General features: G+C 31.1%; 1 pseudogene; it reads right to left on the bottom strand.

Annotated features, from left to right (window-relative positions):
• Nucleotides 1–6972: 6972 nt before the first annotated feature.
• On the bottom strand, nucleotides 6973–7226 carry LOC102898218 (annotated as a pseudogene).
• Between the last annotated feature and the right edge of the window lie 574 nt (nucleotides 7227–7800).

The following is a 7800-nucleotide window of genomic DNA, read 5'->3' on the forward strand; positions in this document are numbered from 1 at the left end:
AGTTATATACTAGGAAGTTTTTATTCTCTTCATTATATGCCTGTAACTACCATTATCATTTGCATATCTTCTAAAGCAAGACTGTTTCCATAAAATTATTAGTCTATATATAATTGGGAAAATTGTGTATATCAACAGTTTTTCTGTAATCCTGTTCCTCAGAGAACAATACGTTAGATTTTTTAGAACAAAAAATACTACTCACAAATTCGTATGTACTGAACAATTCAAAAATAAGCTAATCTGCTTTATTGACTATTTGAATTATATACATATGGAAAATGGTACAACTAATAAGTGTCAGATGAATTTTTCACCAATTGAACATGTTTGTAATCAGCGAACAAATCAAGTAAGACATTCTCAGCACCCTAGAAGTCTCCCTAACCCCTCCTTCCAGCTACTGTAAATAAAAGGGTAGTCACTACACTCACTTCTAATGCCCTAGATAAATTTTACTATTTTTGAACTTTGTATAAATTTTACTTGTATCTGAATCTTTTGCTCAATATCATATTATCAGTCACTTATATTGCTGTGTATAATTGTAGTTTATTTTCATTCATGTTATATCTCATTGTTCGAATACACCACAATATATGTATTTTACTATTGATTAGCACTTGGGTATTTTCCATGTTTGCTTCCATTGCAAATAATACTGTTATAAGCATAATTATACATATCAGTTCATGAATGTGTCAGTATATGCATAGGGTGTACTCCCAGCAGTGAAATTCCTTTGTTATAGGATATTGTGTATTAGTAGACAATGACAAACTGTTTCCAATTTATAAATTTTACCCTCCTCCCAGGATTGACCTACATTCTCACCATCTTTTTTTTTTTTTCTTTCATTTTAATCATTCTATTAAGTATACCAGTGGTATCTAATTTTGGTTTTAAATTAGAACCCTAATTTGGTTTTAAATTTAAAGATAAATTAATTTAAAAAGTTTTACTAAAAATATTACTTTAAATTAAATATAAAGTTAAATTCTAGTCATAGATGTAAATGGAATTAAGTCTCTTTAGATGTTCACTATCTAAATGTCTTCTTCTGTAAAGTATTTTTTTCATGGATTTTGCCATAATTTTATATTAAATGGCTCTATTTTCATGTTGTTATGTTTTGGTTGAATATGTTTGTGTACAACATATGTACAAACACAGAAAATATGGATACTATATACCTACATGTATATAGTATACATATATGCATGTATATGTATACATATATGCATATACATATATACATATGCATATATGTATACTATATACAACTACATATATGCATGTATATGCATATATGTATACTATATACAACTACACATACACACCAGTTTAGGGGCTGACTCTTGATGTTTTTAATATGATGCTTTGAAGAAAAATTTTTAATTGTAACCCAGCCCAATATATTATTTTTCTTTATGATCTCCACTTTTGTTTCCTGTTTAGTTAATATTTTCCTACTCTACAATGATGTAGATGTTGTCCAGTGTGTTCTTATTTTCAGAGTTGTAATTTATCTGGAATTGATTTTTGTATATGATATGAGTTAGCCTTAAGATTTATTTTTGTCTATATGGCATCTAGCTGACCCAGAACTATTATTGAAATGACCATCCTTTTCCTTTACCTACAGTGCCATCTTATTGCAAATAAGATGTTACAAAAACTATGGGTCAATGTCTGGACTGTACACTGTCCCATTGATCTATTTTCCATCCTTGCACCCATGCTATCTGACTTACTTGCTATAGATTTACAGTGGATCTTAATGTCAACTTTGTTCATCTTTAAGACTTGCTTAACTGTTCATGCTCTTTGTGTTTCTAATTTTAGAGTCTGTCGGTTTCTACCAAAAAAAAAAAAGGTTGAATATTATATTTGAATTTTCTTGAATTTTAGAAGAATTAACTTTTTTATAATATCAATTCTTACAACCTCAAATATATGTCATTTCATTTATTAAATTATGCTGATATATATTATAACTTTAAATCATATATATATACATATATATATATATATGTGTATATATATTACATCTTTATCCATTCATTGATGGGTACTTAGGCTGTTTCCATATCTTGGCTATTGTGAATAATGTTGCAATAAACATGGGAGTGAATATATTTCTTTGGTATTCTATTTTTATTTCCAGAAGAGGAATCACTGGTTCATATGGTAGTTCTATTAATTATTTGAGGAATCTCCATACAGATTTCTGCCAATGGAGTGTGAGGGTTCCTTTTCTCCACATTCTCTCCAACGTTTCTTATTTCTTGTCTTTTTGATAACAGTCATCCTAACAGTTGTAAAGTGATGTCTCATTGTGGGTTTGATTTGCATATCCTTGTAATTAGTTATGTCGAGCATCTTTTCATGTGCCTTTTGGCCATCTGTGTGTCTTTAGGAAAATGTCTATACAGATCGTCTGTTCATTTTATAATCAGGTTGTTTTTATGTTGTTAAGTTGTATGAATTCTTTATGTATTCTGGGTATTAACTCTTATCAGATGTATGATTTGCAGATATCTTCTCCCATTCAGTATGTCACCCTTTCATTTTATTGATGGTTTCCTTTGCTGTGCAACTTTGTAATTTGATGTAGTCCCATTTGTTAATTTTTGTTTCTCTTGCCTTTCATTTTTTAGCCTCTCCCCCTCTGCCAAAAACAAAAACAAAAACAAAAACAAAAAAACAAAAAAACCCACAAAAACACTAAGATTGAGGTCAAGAAGATTACTGCCTTTGTTTTCAACTAAGAATTTAATGGTTTCAAGTCTTAATTCAAGCCTTTAATTTATTTTGAGTTAATTTTTGTGCATGGAGTAAGACAGTGATCTAGTTTAATTCTTCTGCATGTGTCTGTCAAGTTTTCCCAACATCATTTACTAAAAAGACTGTCTTTTCCCCATTGTATATTGTTGGCTCCTTTGTCATAAATTAATTGTCCATATATGCATGGGTTATATCTGGGCTTTCTACTCTGTTCCATTGATCTGTATGTCTATTTTTATGCCAATATCATACTGTTTTAATTACTATAGCTTTGTAGCATAGTTAGAAATCAGGGAGTGTGTTACCCCCAGCTTTGTTCTTTATTCTCAAGATTGTTGTGGCTGATTGGTGTCTTTTTTGGTTTCATACAAATTTTAGAATTATTTTTTTCTATTTCTGTAAAAAGTGCCACTGAAATTGTGATAGGGATAACATTGAATCTGTAGATTGCTTTGGGTAGTACAGACATTTTAATAATATTATTTTTCTAATTCATGAACATGACTGTCTCTTTATTTATTTGTTTTCTTTAATTTTTTTCAACAATGTCTTACAGTTTTCAGTGTATAGATATTTTACTTCCTCAGTTAAATTTATTCCTAGGTATTTTTTTGTTGTAATCATAAATGGGTTTGACTTTTATTAATTTATCTTTCTGATAGTTTGTTATTTTTGTACACAAATGCTACAATTTTCTGTGTATAGATTTTGTATCTTACACCTTTTTTGAATTTATTAGTCTAAAAGTTTTTTTTTTTGGTGGTCTTTCGAGTGTTCCGTGTATAGTATGTTATCTGCAAATAGTGATAGGTTTACATTTTTCTTTTGAATTTGGATGCTTTCTGTTTTTATTTTTCTTGCCTAATTGTTGTGCCTAGTACTTTCAATACTATGTTGAACAACAGAAGCAATACTGGGCATTATTGCTTTGTTTCCGATCTTAGAGGAAAAGCTTTTAACTTTCGCTATTGATAATGTTACTAGCTGTTAGTTTGTCATATATGGACTTTAATATGATGAAGTATGTTCTTTCTATAACCATTTTTTGAGAGTTTTTATTATAAAAGGATGTGAGATTTTTGTCAAATGCTTTTTCCGTACTTGAAATGATCATATGATATTTATTTTTCATATTTTTAAATGTGGTGTATCACATTGGTTGATTTGTACACATGGAACCATCCTTGCATCCCTGGGATATATCTCACTTGATCATGGTGAATGATCCTTTGAGTGTATTGTTGAATTTGTTTTACTAATATTTTGTAGAGGATTTTTGTATCTATGTTCATCAAGGATATTAGCTTGTAATTTTTATTTATGTATTTGTTTATTTTTGTATTTGTGGTATCCCTGTTTGTTTTTGGTATCAGGGTAATGCTGGCTTCATAAAATGACTTTGGAATTATTCCCTTATCTTCAATTTTTTGAAGAGTTTACTAGGATAGGTATTAAATCTTCTCTGAGTATTTGATAGAATTCACCAGTATAGCTACCTAGTCATGAACTTTTTTGAGGGTGTTTTATCATTATTATTATTATTATTATTATTATTTATTATTATTATTACCTATTCAATAACTTAGTATTAAACTGTCTATTCGGATTTATTATTTCTTCATGGTTCAGTCTTGGGAGATTACATGTTTCTAGGAGTTTATTCATTTCTCCTAGGTTGTCCTATTTGTTGCCTTCATTCATGGTAGTCTCTTAAGATCTTTTTATTTCTGTAGTATCAGTTGTAACCTCTTTTTCATTTCTGATTTTATTTGAGCCCCTCCTCTTCTTTTTCCCATTAGTCTAGCTAAAGGTTTGTTGATTTGGTTCATCTTTTCAAGAACCAGCTCTTGGTTTCACTGATCTTTTTGTGTTTGTTTATTTTAGTTGCTATTTCATTTATCTTTGTTCTTATCATTACTATCTTCCTTCTGGTAACTTTGGGCTTTGTTTATTCTTTCTTCTGTAGGTTTTTGTTTGTCTGTTTGTTTTTGAGGTAGGGTTATATCACTATGAGCTTCATTCTTTAGAATGTTGTATTTCCATTTTCCATTTTCAATCTCTGAGATTTTTTTTATTTTTCCTTTGATATTTTTTCCCCTCTTGGTTGTTCAGTAGCATGTTGTATAATCTTAACATATTTGTGATATTTCTAGTTTTATTTTTGTAACTGATTTTCAGTTTTATACTGTTATTTGAGATGATAATTGACATAATTTCAAGCTTCTTAAGTTTATTGAGACTTTTGTTCTGTAACATATTATCTATCATGGAGAGTGTTCATATGAACTTGAGAATGTGTGTTCTGCCGTTTTTCGATCAAATGTTCTACATATATTTATTAACTTCATTTGGTTTAATGTGTGATCCAAGACAGATATTTTCTTATTGATTTTCTGTCTGGATGATCTATCCATTGATGCAAATGGGGTATTAAAGTCTTATACTATTATTGCATTACTGTCAATTTCTCCTTTTGGTTCATTAATATTTGCTTTAAGGCATACCTTAGAGATATTGGAGGTTTGGTACCATACTACAACAATAAAGCAAATATTACAATAAAGTGAGTCATGAATTTTTTTGATTTTCCAGTGCACATAAAAGTTATGTTTACACTATACTGTAGTTTATTGTGTGCAATAGCATTGCATCTAAAAAACGATGTAGATATCTTAATTAAAAATGCTTTATTGCTAAAAAATGCTAACTATTATTTGAGCCTTCAGCAAGTCAACGTTTTGATGGTGGAGGGTCCATCCAGCCACCTCATGCATTTTAATTGGTGAATAATAATAATAATAATAATAATAATAATAATGTTTGGCACCGGCTAAGTCCCTAGGGTACAGTGTTGAATAGATGCAGTGATAGCAGGCACCCTTTTCTTGTTCCCAACATCAGGGAGAACTACTAATATTTCATCACTGTGTGGGATGGTTTTTGGTACTCAGTATTGGTAAACAAAGTTTCTTTCCATTTAAAAGCCTTCTGCAAGTTTCTTTTCATCAATGGACGTTGAAATTTCATCAATCTTTTTTGTATCTTTTCAAGTCATCATGTGATTTTTCTGATTTTTTTGTGTGTTTTTGTATAGTGATATAGACTGATTGATTTTCAGATGTTATATCCTTAGATTTCCATATTCTTAGCTTCTGATTTTCAGAAGAAGTAAGTGCCCCAGGGAATTGCTAGCCAAAAATATAAAGATCCCTTCTAAAACTCTTTTCTTCTATGGAATGTTAGTACATTTATTCTTTTTTGCTTCTACATCTATTTCTACTTTTAAACTATGTTTTTAAAGAATTCATTTGGATTTTATAAGCTGTTCATTGTGGAAGTTTTGGACTGTTGAGAATGATAAATGTTGACCTATTGCAAATTGCTCCCTCCTACCCAGAAGCACAAGTATCTATTTACTTAATTTTAACAAATATGTATCTGCTTTTAATATACAGTTTGATAATTAGGCTCCCTTTTTATGATGGAATGCTTAGTTTAATTATCCTACATTTTCTTATAGAACTTTGAAAGAATATTCAGCTAATTAACAATCAGGACAACAACACATCTACTACTCTCAACAGTTTTACTAATTGGAATTTTTATACTTATTTTCCAGAGAGAACTGAAATACGGAGGCTCTAAGTGACTTGTACAGACATATCTCATTTTATTGTGCTTCACTTCATTATTCTTCACAGATATTGCATTTTTTATTTTATTTTATTTTTTACAAATTGTGGCAATTTGTGGCAGCTCTGTTGGTGCCATTTTTCTGTTGGTGCCATTTTTCCAACAGCATTTATTCACTTTGTCTCTGTGTCTATTCCTGGTGAAAATGCTATGAAGGTTGTTAAAATGACAAAAAGGGATTTAGGATATTACATAAACTTAGTTGATAAAGCAGTGGCGGGGTTTGAGAGGATTGACTCTAATATTGAAAGCAGTTCTCCTGTGGGTTAAATGCTATCAAACAGTGTTGCATGCTACAGAGAAATCATTCGTGAAAGGGAGGATTAGTTGATGCATCAACCACCACCCTGAGAGTCAGCAGCCATCAACATCGGAGTATGACCCTTACTGTAAAAAAGATTACAACTTGCTGAAGGCTCAAGTGATGGTTACCATAGTTTAGCAATAAAATATATATATATATTTTAAACGAGAAACCAAGTGTGTATTATTTCATGGGTGGAGAGGCTGGGACTCAGGCGCTTGGTGGCCTCGGGAGCTCTTCAGGGCAGTGTGAAGGAGCTCCAACTTTTGCTACTTCCATATCCTCTCTTTGAAGTCTTCTAGCCCTTGGTGCTGGTCCTTCTTCTCAGGTGGCCACAACTCCCTCTCTCACTATATCACGTAGTCCTCAAACCACTTGTCTTGATTGCCAATCCAGAACATAGCCAAGGGACAGTTAGATAGACCTCTAGCTTCATTCCCATTTCGCTTCTCTAAGTCTATAAAGCTGCTTTCGCCCAAAGCCAACCTCCAGCAAGACCTAAAGTATTTTTTAAATTAAGGTGAGTACATTGTTTTTTAAACCATAATGATATTGCACACTTAACAGACTATAGTATAGTGTAAACATAACTTTTATATGCATTGGGAAACCCCTAAACATGTGTGACTCTTTATTGCTGTAGTGTGGAACTGAGCCTGCAATGTCTCTGAGGTATGCCTATACAATGCCTAAAACAACGAGTGGCAAAAGTGGGGTCTGTTTTCCTAATATCCATATGAAAACTGGAAAAATATTATATAAATGCTTGGACAGTTGTGGCAGTGTTTTAGTTAACATTTTGATGTGTACCACGTACAAAGTCATATCTAGTAAAAATTCATAATGCATCTCTTAAAATCAAAATTATCCTATTGAGATTAGTTTGTGTGTGTGACTGTGTGTGTGTGTTTGGCATGTGTAGGTACAGAGAAGGCTATTATATTATCTCAGTAAAATGGCAATTCTATTTTCCCAGTTGATTAGATGAAAGCCTAGTGTCACCTTTAACTTATCTC

The sequence above is a fragment of the Pteropus alecto genome, unplaced genomic scaffold (genome assembly GCF_000325575.1).
Source record: "Pteropus alecto unplaced genomic scaffold, ASM32557v1 scaffold3, whole genome shotgun sequence".
In the NCBI taxonomy this organism is placed as follows: domain Eukaryota; kingdom Metazoa; phylum Chordata; class Mammalia; order Chiroptera; family Pteropodidae; genus Pteropus; species Pteropus alecto.